The 12717-nt window shown below is 42.3% G+C and overlaps 1 protein-coding gene across 5 annotated transcripts in view; it reads right to left on the bottom strand.

Annotated features, from left to right (window-relative positions):
* Ikzf1 (IKAROS family zinc finger 1) overlaps positions 1-12406 on the bottom strand; it is a 97036-nt gene extending 84630 nt beyond the window's left edge. For 4 of the 5 annotated variants that reach the window (XM_076836918.2, XM_076836930.2, XM_076836928.2 and 1 more), the window contains exon 1: positions 11547-11770. The gene's annotated coding sequence lies outside the window, so the exon portion shown is untranslated. Of the gene's footprint in view, positions 1-11546; positions 11771-12369 lie in introns of those variants that run through there. The other variant, XM_076836922.2, reaches the window with a different exon arrangement.
* Positions 12407-12717: the final 311 nt, after the last annotated feature.

The following is a 12717-nucleotide window of genomic DNA, read 5'->3' as shown; positions in this document are numbered from 1 at the left end:
TGTCATCATTATTTTTAAGGGCTATGGCCACTCAATTGGTTTATTTAACAATTGATTAAAACCTATTATTGTACTCAAGCTAGTTCTCATTAAAAGATGAAAATTTTTTCAAAGGCCTGGCTAAAGGCTGCCCCACCCAAGCACCAAAGGAGAAAACACCTGCCAAGAGATGGTGGATGACCCTCTAGATGTGCTGTCTGGGGCAGAATTGCTGGACACTGTGTTCCACTGGACACATTGGCCTGATCGTTCAGGTGGCAAGATGTGTGAATATATTACAAGCCAGAATCTCCACCATCTGCCCTGTGGCTGGTCCCCAGTCAGACCCTGCCCTGTGGTAACCCCTACTCCAGACAGTCATGACACAAAGAGAATGCAGATGTCTCTTGGAGGGAACTGGGGGGAGAGGGGAAGGTGAAGCTGCAGAGAACACCACCTAGAGCGAATTTAGTGAGAACCCTGGGGACAGTGGTGCATGTGAGGAACCTGAAGCTCTACCTCTGTGCTTTGTCATTAAAGCTCTAGAACCACTTCCCACCCTGGTAATGTGGACCTTTGTGATGCAATCCAGCACACTTCAATTTTCATGCACACTTTCAGCCAAACCTTCTCTGGCATTGGCGACTTCATGAACTTGTGACCAGTGCAGTTACTCAGGGGCCCATGCTCAGAGGGTCCCTTGGTGTAATGTCTGTTCATGCCCTGTGTAGAAATTCTTAATAATTTCTGAGCTGGGGCCCAGGAGCCAGTCTGTATAGGGCCAGTGACTTCTGTGGTTGACATGTCTCACTTCACAGTATTGACTTAACAAGCTTCTCCAAACTCCCCTCACTCTAAATGTGCATCACTTAGGATGATAAAAACAGTGACTTGAAGGGTACTTAAATCCCAACCCGTCCCCTCGTAACCATGAGTCCCACCTAGGCTTTGCATCCAGTTTATGAAGCACCAAATTAGCCCCTCTGATCCCACATGGAAGGAATGCAAGTGTCAAACAGAAAATGGGATTGGTCTCAACTAAAAAGGAGCTGATTTAGTGAATGGAGTTAATCACAAAAAAAAATTTTGGGTGTGTTTTCACAAAGTTTCACCAAAACGAAAAATCAAGACCATTAGGTCTATAAAGGGAGATGCCAGAAGGAATTATTTCACAAAAACATTCTGTGATTTTCTACTTTGCATGGGCAACCCAAACAATTCCAGGCAAAAGCTAACCAAATCAATAGAAAACACAGCAATATCAGTACACTAACTTTTTTACCTGTGCAATTCGTATAACCATGAATGCTTTTATTGTTTCTTTGGAGCAAGCAGTTCTGAATCTTGCACAAGGGGAAATAGATGCAGAGATAAGTTTAGGCCAATGTGACAGAGGCTGTTCAGGGCTGACCCTATAGGGGAACTGACAGTGAAGCTTCTGTTAGAATCCACCATCTCTCCAAATCTCTTTGCCTTTCCTGTGTCTCCTTCATCTCCTTCTCCTCCCATCTCTCCCTCTCTCTGTCTCCCACTTACTCTCTCCCCCCCCCCCCCGCACCTCTTTTTTCCTTCCTCTGTCTCTCTCCTTCTGATCAAACAGGGACAAAAAAATCTTACTTTCCTGTTTCATTCAAAGGAGTCAATGTATCACCAACTTTAGAGAACAGGAGCAAAAGAAGTAAGAATGGACTCCAGGCAGGGAAGTGCAGACTCACTGTCTCTGCAGACACATGTGCGACCAGGAGCCTTTCCTGAAACCACCTCCTGCACCTTGCCTTTCCTCCTTCCACACAGAGGCTGGGCTGGAACCTGGCTGGCTACCGGAGAGAAGCATCCAACAGCCCTGGGCAGTTGCTGCTTCCAGGTGAGGAGATGGGCTTGTCTTCCTTGGAGTGGCCCCATTTCCAACCCAAGCAGCCCAGAGAAGGACACAACCAGAGTCCCCTAAGCATGCAAGCTTGTAGGGCCACTGGGGAGCAGCTTCCAAATGTCCTTCAGCTTCCTCCAGTGAGCACCTCCCTCCCCAGGCTTGCTATGAAACACAGGGCCTGTTGCAGAATTCTCATATGCTGAGTCTGGATTAATGAATTTAGAAGGAAAATACAGACCCCTGTGAAGATTACAACTTTCTTACTTTTCAAGCTATTAAAGAACTACCAAGGGGGCTGGGGATGTGGCTCAAGCGGTAGCGTGCTCGCCTGGCATGCATGCGGCTCGGGTTCGATCTTCAGCACCACATACAAACAAAGATGTTGTGCCTGCCGAAAAACTAAAAAATAAATATTAAAAAATCTCTCTCTCTCTCTCTCTCTCTCTCTCCACTCTCTCTTTAAAAAAAAAAAAAAAAAAAAAAAAGAACTACCAAGTATGGGTCATGCCAAACTTCCTGAAGGAAATACTGAGGGTCGGTCAAAATTAGCCCATTCGCTGGTAGCATGCAGTACTTATCACATGCCTTAAAAAACGCTCTCTGAGATTTAAACAATCTCCTTGTGCTTTTTTGTTTGTTTTCTAAGCAAATGCCTCCTTCTCATCCCTGATGCCGTACAGGTAATTCTTGCACAGTGATGTTTCATTACATTTCTTGCCTTGTGTATGACAGAATAAAGCAGAAATGGATGCTAGTGCTATCTAGCTTTGTTCAGGCAATGTATTAAATGTCTTGCATTGAGAGGCAAACTGTTAAGCCTCACATGAAAATCCTCTGTCTTGCCTACCATTCTACTGGGAAGCCCTGACCCAGTGTCCAACTTAGAGCTCGGATTCCTATTTGTTAAATGTGTCTTTAACATTCACAATCAATCCCAAAGGATCCCATATCATTTCCATTTTACAGAAGAGAAAACTGAGGTAAAACAGGTTATCTGTCTAATAAAAAACAGAGCTGAGGTTGGAACCTGTGGACATGTGATGGAGATGTCTTCCCTCTAGCACTTCTGCTCACTAAGAACTTTGACCCGTGCAGTGGTCAAAACATTCAAATATCTGATAGATGAGGAATGGATGCTACTTATATTTTACCAGAAAATAAACATATTGCATGTAATACTTTGAAATCAAGCCAAACTTTACCTTGGAATTTCTACTGTATTAGTTAAGTTCTAGTTATTCAGTCCAATATCTGCTCCTAGTTTTTCTTACTCCCCAACAAATAAAAGCTGCACTAGAGTAACTTTGCGGGGTTATTTCCTTAAACACTTAATGATGCTTATTTTGAAGGGAGAGGGATGGGACAGGGTGGACAGGACAAGACTATAATCTATTTAAAATGCCTAGGTCACAGACCTCTTTAATAAAATGCATTATTCCTGCTTAGAGACAAGTTCTTTCATCTTCAGACTGGAAGATTTTATTTTTGCAAATCTATCATATCACCATGAATTACACTGTATCTTAAAAAAGGAAATGTTCCAAGAGAAAGCTAAGGCAATATGTAAAGTCTTTGTATCTAGTAAAGAGACCTTCTTGGTTTGCCTAACAATTTGACAAAACAGGTTGGGAGAATATAAAAACTTCTGAGCATTCTTATTTCATTTCTGATTCTTTTCATTAAAAAAAAAAATTAGCTGCCAATCTGCACATTTTCACGATTATTCCACAGAGCATTGCTGGTACAAATAACAATGAAAAACAAGATTTAAACAGGAAAGCAGGAATCCAATTTGGCGTTCACACGGCCCCTCCCCCCACATTAAACTGAACCACAGAAAACTCCAACAATTTGTTCTTCTGTGAACATTCTTCTTGAGGGCAAATTAGCTCAGATATGCAGTTCTGTCCTTGCATTTCCCCCCCTATGGGTAGGAACTGGTATGTAAAAGGGGATGGGTCAAAGGGAACTGAGGAAGACTTAAAACTAGATCCCAAAACCATGATGTTTGAAAGCCTTTTTAGTCAAGACATATTCCAGACTGAAGGGAAACTACACACATGCACACATGTACACACACGAGTATTTTAAAATAGATATTGCATTAGAAAAACTGTTTTAAAACAGGGAAAGTAGAGTGGGAGACATTTCTCTGTGCTTATATATTTGCTATTGTCACAGGACCAGAGCTGGATGTCCAGTGGCCCATGAATGTCCTTATGTTATATCACATTGTATTGTTTTTATTCTCGCATAGTGCACCCTGTTTATATAAAGAAGAGGGGTTTCCCTTCTATACTCTTGCACCATCTGATCTCAAACTACTCACAGACAGTATGGGAGAGACAATAAAGTCAAAGCTGACATATTTTTTAATAGAGTTTCTCCTGACCATAAACATTGGCCACCTCTTACATAGTTTCCTCAAATATAAATGGCTCTTATGTTTTATCACTTAAATTAAAAAAAAAAAAAAAGTTTAGGGCTGGGGTTGTAGCTCAGTAGCAGAGTGCTTAAAACTTAAGTTTAGGGCTGAGGTTGTGACTCAGTGGCAGAGCGCTTGCTTAGCACATGTGAGACCCTGGGTTCTATCCTCAGCACCACATAAAAATAAATAAATTAAATAAAGGCATTAAAAAAAACTTAAGTTTAGAATGATCTTCTTCTCACTGATTTTGGAAGACCTTCATGCATGGCTAGGAACTGTGCAAAAAAAAAAAAAAATGAAGTGCAATGAAAATAAGATCTATATCTTTAAAAAAATATAGCAACTGCTCCCAAAGTAATGCTTTACAGTCTCTCTCCAAAGCGCTGATGGCTTGTGATTTATTATTGTAAATTAAGGAGACAGAGGAACCCAGGAATAGATTATGTGTTCCTATTATTTCTAGATTGTTTTTCATTTTTTAAAGAAATAAATGTGAATTTAAAATATTAGCTAAATTCTTTTACTTAGCAAGGATTTGTGGTGGCACAAAGAATACAGAATCTTTTTTAGCCCCTCTAGCTTTGAATTTAACTTAATATACCAGTGAATTATTTCACGTGGACATTTTAAAACTCAAAATTTAAAACCATAGCTGGTAGAAAAATCCACTTGCACACCCATAACATTTCCAAACAATGCACCCTACTGCAATATTGATATTTCTACAAGGCCATTCTACTTCAATTGCATGAACATATTTGGCAAAAGTTATGTTTTATTTAGACCCAAAGAAGTAGGATCATCCAGATCGCCACAGGAACATCCTGCTCTCTGCAAACCCATACATATACTATGTATTAAAATTTGAAAAGTCATTATTAATTGAGTTGCCTTCTGAAGATACTTTCCCAGGTACTACAAACTTGTCATTTTACTTAGAGTAAAATCTAGCTGGTGGTGAGTCAAGATCTACAAATCTAGATATAAACACAGAAAAAATGTTTCAGGTCAAATAGTTTATGGGATTCACATACGTATCTATTTATTCTTATTCTTTCCAAAAGGAAAGGCCACTTTGATCCCACCTATTTATAATAAGGCTATTCAGCCACTGCTTTAGGGAAGAGGAAGAAGGATAGATATGTTACTTGCTGCCTCCAAGTTAGGATAGGCCTCATGCAAAAGGTGGAAACTTTCCCTAAAGCACTAGAATTGTGAGCTCAGTTCCACTTACAATACCCACAAAAATCATCAACTATCATCAATTACAATGAGATGACCTTTTCATAAAAACTATACATAATAAAAACCTATGCTCATAGTACACAGAACAAGGATTCAAAAATTAGGTTCCTGAAATCATGGCTTGGTCTCTTAATGGCTTTAGTACTTTGAAAATTCACCCCAACTTCCAGTGGTTTCAGCTGAAGTCAGAGCAAGCTGTGTCTAAGAAGGGTAAAAGGACCAATAAATGTATCAATTAAATAATCACTGCCATGGACCAAAACCAAAGAACTGAAAAAAACATCCATCAATCATTTGCACTGGTTCTTCAATTGGATAATGTTAACACAAAAGGTCTAGATTTTTATTTTATTCTGTGATAGAGAGCTTGGCACTTGCATCCTCTGACCCAAACCTGGAATCATCCTCAAGATGTTCATAGCCAGCAGCATGAACTATGCAACAAAATCCATGTGAAACGTGGGTGCCGGGTCCAAATCAGGATTGTTTGGGCTGATTCTGTAATCCTTCACCTTCAGCCTACAATGTCCTCATGCAAATCCAGGGAGGACAGGGTCATTGGTACAACCACACAGAACCTTTCTACTTCCTCATTTGTATGTCCACAAAAATCATCATATCTTTATTTATAATCTGGAAGAAAATGCTCATGCCATCAGAGAGTTAAATACAAGAAAGCTGATTTTAGTCATATTTTCGGCAGCCCTTAAGTAAATTCAAATAATATATTTTCAACGTTTTATATTAAGTATTCTTTTTTAGCAAATTTTATTACTTTTACAAAAACCCTGCCTGTTCTTAATGGAAAATTCTTTAAATGCAGGCAAACATATACAACCTTCATCGTATAGCAGGAACACACTCATAGCAGAAAACGACAAGAAATTTCCAAACCAATTTTTAAATGGTAATTAACCACCTTGTATATAAGGACCTGAGATAATGAGCAGTTGGTTTTATTTTAATGAAGTGAGATAAACAATCTGTCAATATGTTTTTAGAATGAATCTCTTTGAATATCACTTTAATTTTCTGCCCTACGCAAAATTCAGCACAAACAAGAAGGAAAAAGGTCACTTTTTCAGGCTAAAAGTGGGGCTCGCAGTAGGGGGTCGATGGCTTTCTCTAGTTTCCATTAAAAGCACTGGAACACATTTCAGAGTGCCTCAGAAGTAAGCTAAAGGTCAATTCCTCATTTTCATGTCTTCAAAAGATTCAAAATTAAACATTTTCCCTATTAGGTCCAGGGAGGTATCTTTTGTGGAATTTTATTTGTCCCAGTGAAAATGTGATGATATAACAAATTTAAAAAATATCAAAAACTATCAAAAAATTAGTAGTCATCATAGAATCCCTAGCTTTGGAAAAAGACTCTAACTCAGAGCATATTGTTCATTTTCAAACAGTTTCAAATTAACAGAAAATGGTGTAAAGTGTAGATTTTTGTGTGTGATCTCAAAAATGGAGCACAAAAATCTACTTCAATATAGACCATGCCTTACAAACACTTCCTGCAGTTCTTAGTTATTTAAGTGTGTCCCCAAACCACACATATGTCATAAAGAAAGAAAAGAAGGCAGGAGAAAGAGGGAAAGAAAGAAAGACAGACAAGGCAGACAGGACACGAGAGTGGTGGATTCCCCCTTCACAATGCACTGCTGTCCATAATATGTAACCATCCATCCATTATCATTAACTTCTGGTGAGAAAATGGCGGGAAGAGTCAGATTTTCTGTAGCAGTGAGCTGCTTGCTGAAGAAAAATGAATCACTGCACACTTGAATGAGAAAATATGAAGAAAACACTTTGGCACTAATTAGTGCCCACTTTAAGCAATTCGTTAAGCCATGGCCCTGCGCCACAAGCCATCAGGAGGTGGAGCATGGGGCCAACCAGAAAGCAGAACGTGCAGATGGAGCATAATGATGCTCTCCATCACCCCAAGACAGTGAGCCCAGACAGGGTGCCAGGGTGCCACTCTGAGAGCAGGCCACCTACCACAAAAAACAAAAAACAACAACAAAAAAAAAAAACAGAGAAACAGAGGACCACACTGGCTGTTCCAATCCATATAAGCACAGCAAAGACACTCAGTGACACTCACCAACCAACTTGCCTCCTCACGGCCAAGCAAATCCAGACTTTGAGACCCTGCTTCTCAGAGTCCCTCTCTGACCCAGCCACCTGGAAGGATCCTGGTGCCTGGTGGTAGGGCCTCAGCTCCCTCCCTGTCTTCCTCAAAGGTCCTACTACCCGTCTTGACACTCCACTGGGGCACAGAGAAAGGTGGGACCAGTTGCCAAATATGCAAAAAAGGAGGGAAGCTAGTTTTCTCTCAGGAAAGCACACACAGGAAGGGAGCCTGGGCTTCCTGTCCTAACCAAAAACGAGTTCAGAAATTATTTGAACGTCTGATTTGTCAGGCTTGTGGTGGAAAAGGGTGTTCTTTTAGTCAACAGGAATTGTGAGTTCCCCAAAGGCACAAAATGGCCAAGGAAGAAAAGAAAAAGGGTCAGGCCTCAGAAGGAGAAGACAAATGGGTTCCACACCTGTGACTTGGGGTTTTTTCAGCATTTTTAACAGTTTTTCACCAGGTGGCTGGCTGAAGACACCTCTTGCATCCACCTATTTATCACAGGCAACCATGAGAAAGAGAAAATGTCAACTGAAACGATGTGCCAACTGTCTACAGATTAGGCCTCAGTTGCTCTCCCTATGGGCCTTTTTCAGGAGTAACCACCAGCACACAACAAAATAGGGGTAGGCAGCCACACCCCCACTTTGAAACCTTTTGCAAACCTTCTTTTAGTGGCTGTTGTATTTCATCTGTAATGTGCAGCACTACATCCTTAGTGTTTCATTATGTCTTAAAAATATTTGTTAGAATATTTAAGAACAGTTAAGAGCTATGTCAAAAGCTATTAAAGCAATGGCACTAGAAATCTAAAAACTGGAACATATATTCCAAGGAGATGGAGGTATGAAGGCACTTATTAAGATGAAAATAAAAATACAATGAAGCCATAGTTGACATGAAGAACTCAGCACCAGAGTTCAAGACAGTTTTATTGCTATTTATGTAGTTTGGTTTGGGGTGTCCTAAGACCCTAACAAAATCCCAGTTCTCCTTAGCACCTTATCTGAATTTTAAGAGAAAGAGTGTGTCTGTGTGTCTCTGTGTGTGAGATAGAAAGAGTGACTTTAAAGCTGACCCAGATCAAAAATGTACTTGTGCCCTTTTTTTTTTTGAACCAAATAAACTGACTTCTTTCAAGACGTGAAGTGGATTCATATTTTTGCTTCTATGCTTTAAGAATGGGTCACTTGTTGCTTTTGCAACTCATCTTTCTTCCCATAAAGTGGAAAGATTATACCATGCATATAAGAAATGAAATAGTTCTGAGTTCTATGTAAATACAAATACATAAGGATACTGGACAGGGAGTGGTGTTCACAGTCAGAGAAGGAGCTTCAGCAACTCTGTGGTGAAAAGTAGGAGCCCCAAATGCTTGTCAGTCTTAAAAATAGGCAGCAAAAGTCAAGGTTTCCAGAGAACCTCAGAGGGCTCTACGTTTGCTTTCTACGAGCTGGATCCACTTACAAGACTCTTCCTTAGAATACAGCACAAGAACCAGTACTTATTTCATAGTGAAACTGCTATGTAATTTCAAAGATTAGAGAAGGAGAAAAATAACATTGAACAGTGCTATTCTTTATGAATCCTCAGCTAACTGCAGTTACATGAGATGAAAATACAAAATTAGGCAAACAATCAAAATACTATTATCATTTACATTGAAACTCACCATTTTAAATAGAGAAATTCATTTTGTTTTTGTAAAAGGTAAAAAAAAATAGTAGCTATATTACTCATGTTAGGTCTGTATGATTTACAACTCTTCCACACTGCGTGCATGCCTCACTCCACACTGTGTGCATGCTATATGTGTGTGTGTGTGTGTGTGTGTGTATGCATGTACATATGTAATTTACTTTCTGTATGTATTAGTATACATAATCTTGATATAAAAGACATGTAATTCTCTTAGGTTTTAAAGGTTTAACATTATACTGATAATATGCTACTGCATTAAGCAAATCTGATGCTCACCAATACAAATCAAGAGAAAATATTCCCCAAACCAAAGAACCACCATTCTCACTTTAAGTCTTCGGCCAAGTAAAGAAAATACAGTGGCCTACAACTCTGCTGGGCTTTAGACCTCTTGGTCAATAAATTCACTGTGATATTAACTTTTGAACAAAGGAATCATCTCCAAGGATGGCCACAGTTTACCTTTTGTTTAGGAGACTGTGCACAAACTTCTCAAAAGAGTCAAACACAGTACACTTTTATTTGTAGCCACTGTGGTCTCCTGTGAGACCACAATGGTGGGCTATTATTGCTAAAATGCTCCTAAATTTGGGGAGGAAGATGTAGTTTTCTCAGATGAAGAACTCTAATTAAGGCACTGATGAATTAAACAAACAAGCACTGTGCTGTTTCTAAACTCCAGCCTTCAACTATCACCAGGATACAAAAGGGGAAGAAAATAGGACCATTTAACTCAAAATATTTTTGTCACCAGCTCTGGTGGGTTGCAAGACTGAGAAGCTCACTTTTTTCCCCCCATGTAAAAAGGTATGTTCATGGGAAAATGTGAAATTAAAAATATTCTATCAAATGAGATGGTACAGTTTTTAAAATGTGAAATCATAGTTATTACTGTAACATGTTCTGCATGTTACAGGATGCCACTGTAAGCAGGTGAATCTTCCTATCATGAATATTTGTCCCTGTTTAAATTTTAAGCCGTATACCAAATAATCCAATGTGTCACTGAAGCAATTCAGAGACATTCTAATATAAATGATGCTTAACCTGTTATTTTTTAAAATCCCATATAAAAGATGATCCAATTAACCTCACTGAACAAACACCTTCAAACAAAGAAATTCAAGAGGGCGCAGGCATTTTCTTGAAGGTGTCACTCCCCCCTCAACTGATAACCCTACCAGAATGAACCACTCTTAAAAGCATTTGAATTTCCATTAAAGTTAAAAATATTATACATATTAAGTATTTTCAACTTTTATAAATTTTCCTTTCTTACCAGAAACTGATTTCACTAGTAAGAAGATATTTCTTTAACATCATTTTGTCTCTGGAAGTTTAAAACAAGGTACTTCAAAGATGAAATACACTCTGCAGCAGGGTGGGAAATCATGCGTGGGTAACGTGAGAAAAGCCCCGAGTTAAAATTCACTCTGGGTGGGTTACAGCCCCCAAAGGGAAGGGAAACTGCATGTGAAGCCTGTGCAGCTTCAGACCTTATGGAATCGTTAGTTTTTTGGCCACTGGATGCGATATTGTATGCCTCCAAATTACAAGGAAAAACAGTCATCCGCTTCTGAGATTCCTGAGGAATCACCAATGATGCTTGACAGATTTAAAAAATACATTTCAAATAAACCTCAAGTGATCTGATGTTTTACTATTATTGAGAGTTTTCCTGAGAAGGTTTTCTGACCCACAGGGAGCAAAAGTACCAAGTTTTCAAAACCGGGATAATTCTGTTTTGCAGAAAGCAAGCTCAGGCTAAATAGAAGCAAAATGCTTTTACCTCAAAAATAAGAAAAGTTTTTAATTAATTTTTTTACAAATGACTTTATAAATGATTTTATAAAGGTTGAATTCTGTGATCCCACTATATGTGTATATATGAATTTAAATATGAGCAGGAGCTAGAACATCTTCCTGGTGACAGCGGAGCTGTTCAGAAGTGTCCCGTGTTGGCCTGATCCTGCACCTACAGTCACAGCCTAAAGCGGCAGAGGCTTTGACAAAACTCATCGCTCTCGCTGTCCTCAGAATGGAGAGGCAGACATGAGCAACACCGACACCAGGGATTACGAATGTTACCGCCTAGTCTGTCCTTTCCAGCTCTCAGGGAAAAAAAAAAAAAAAAAAAAATCAAATTCACCAGTTACCCAAGTTTTCCTACTGAAATTGAAAACACTCACGTGGATTTGTGCGTCGCACTTTGGGGGCCAAGACTGATCCTCCGCGTGAAGAGCGACCTTGGAGCCGGGCTCCCTCTGCCCTGTGGGTCTCGACCGGGTCACCCGCCCTGCCGCGGTCCCGCGTCCCGCCCGGGCTGTACTACGCTGGCTGCTCAGGGGCCCAGAGCTGTCCCCGCGTCGCCACTTTGGGCGCGGGCCGCGCAGGCACTTGTTAGAGTGCCCTGCTAACTTGGCCGCGGAGCTCTTCCCAGCTTTCTTTCACAATGACTTCCTGAAGTTGCTCACTCGCATTGTTCCCCATTTCTCCGCCACACTCCCCGCCCCCCGCCGGCTCCGACCCGGCTTCGAGCTCCCTGCCGACCGGCTGCCCCGCGCGCACAGCGCCGCCCGCGGGTAGCGCACTTCGTTCCCTCCGCCGCGGCCGCCCCCGTCGCGCCCGCGCGTCTCCACCTGCGGCCGCCCAGAACGGCGGTGGCCCGAGCGCGCGCGCCCCCGCCTAGCGCTCCGAAAACTTTGGGGTGGCGCACACTGCCAGTGTCCAGCTTGATTTGCCCTCAGTCCGCCCGGCCCAGCGCGCGCCTTGGCCGCCTCTGGGTGCGCTGCTCCGGTACACGGACCGAAGAGCGGAGCTGAAAACAGAACGGGACGCGGAGAGGTGCGCGCCGTCCCGTCTCAGTCCCCACCGCTGGATCCCAGCTTGCCGGACGCCCGTCCCAACAGCAACTCTGGGGCCTGCCGTGGCGCGCGCACAAACTTTGTAGCGGCGTCGGACTGGGGCCAAGATCCCCAAATCTGCCTGGGCGGCGGCGGGCACGGGCCGTACCTGCTGGCGCCGCCGCCGGCTGCAGCCCGTTCGCCCGCGCCGGGCCCGCTCGGCGCGCCGCCGCCACCCCCGCGCGCAGCGCGCCCGGGCCCTCCCCTTGCAGCCAAGCTTCCTCATTCCAGCGCAGCATCGCGCCGCGGCCCGGCACGGGATGCCGCGGCCGGCGCTTTGCCCGCGGGCCAGGCAGCCCAGCTCAGCCACGATGCTGCAGGACCCGCGCGTAACCCGAGGTGGAGGGGGGGCGGGCGGCGAGGGCTACAAGTGCGGGCCCGCCAAGAAGGGGAGGGGTTCGCGCGCTGCTTGGCCGGCAACCCTGTGCGCCAAGCCAACTGGTCGGTTTCAATACCA

Source organism: Callospermophilus lateralis, chromosome 1, assembly GCF_048772815.1.
Source record: "Callospermophilus lateralis isolate mCalLat2 chromosome 1, mCalLat2.hap1, whole genome shotgun sequence".
Classification (NCBI taxonomy): Eukaryota; Metazoa; Chordata; class Mammalia; order Rodentia; family Sciuridae; genus Callospermophilus; species Callospermophilus lateralis.
Note: the sequence above shows the minus strand (reverse complement) of the source record. Positions and strands in the feature narration are given on the sequence as shown.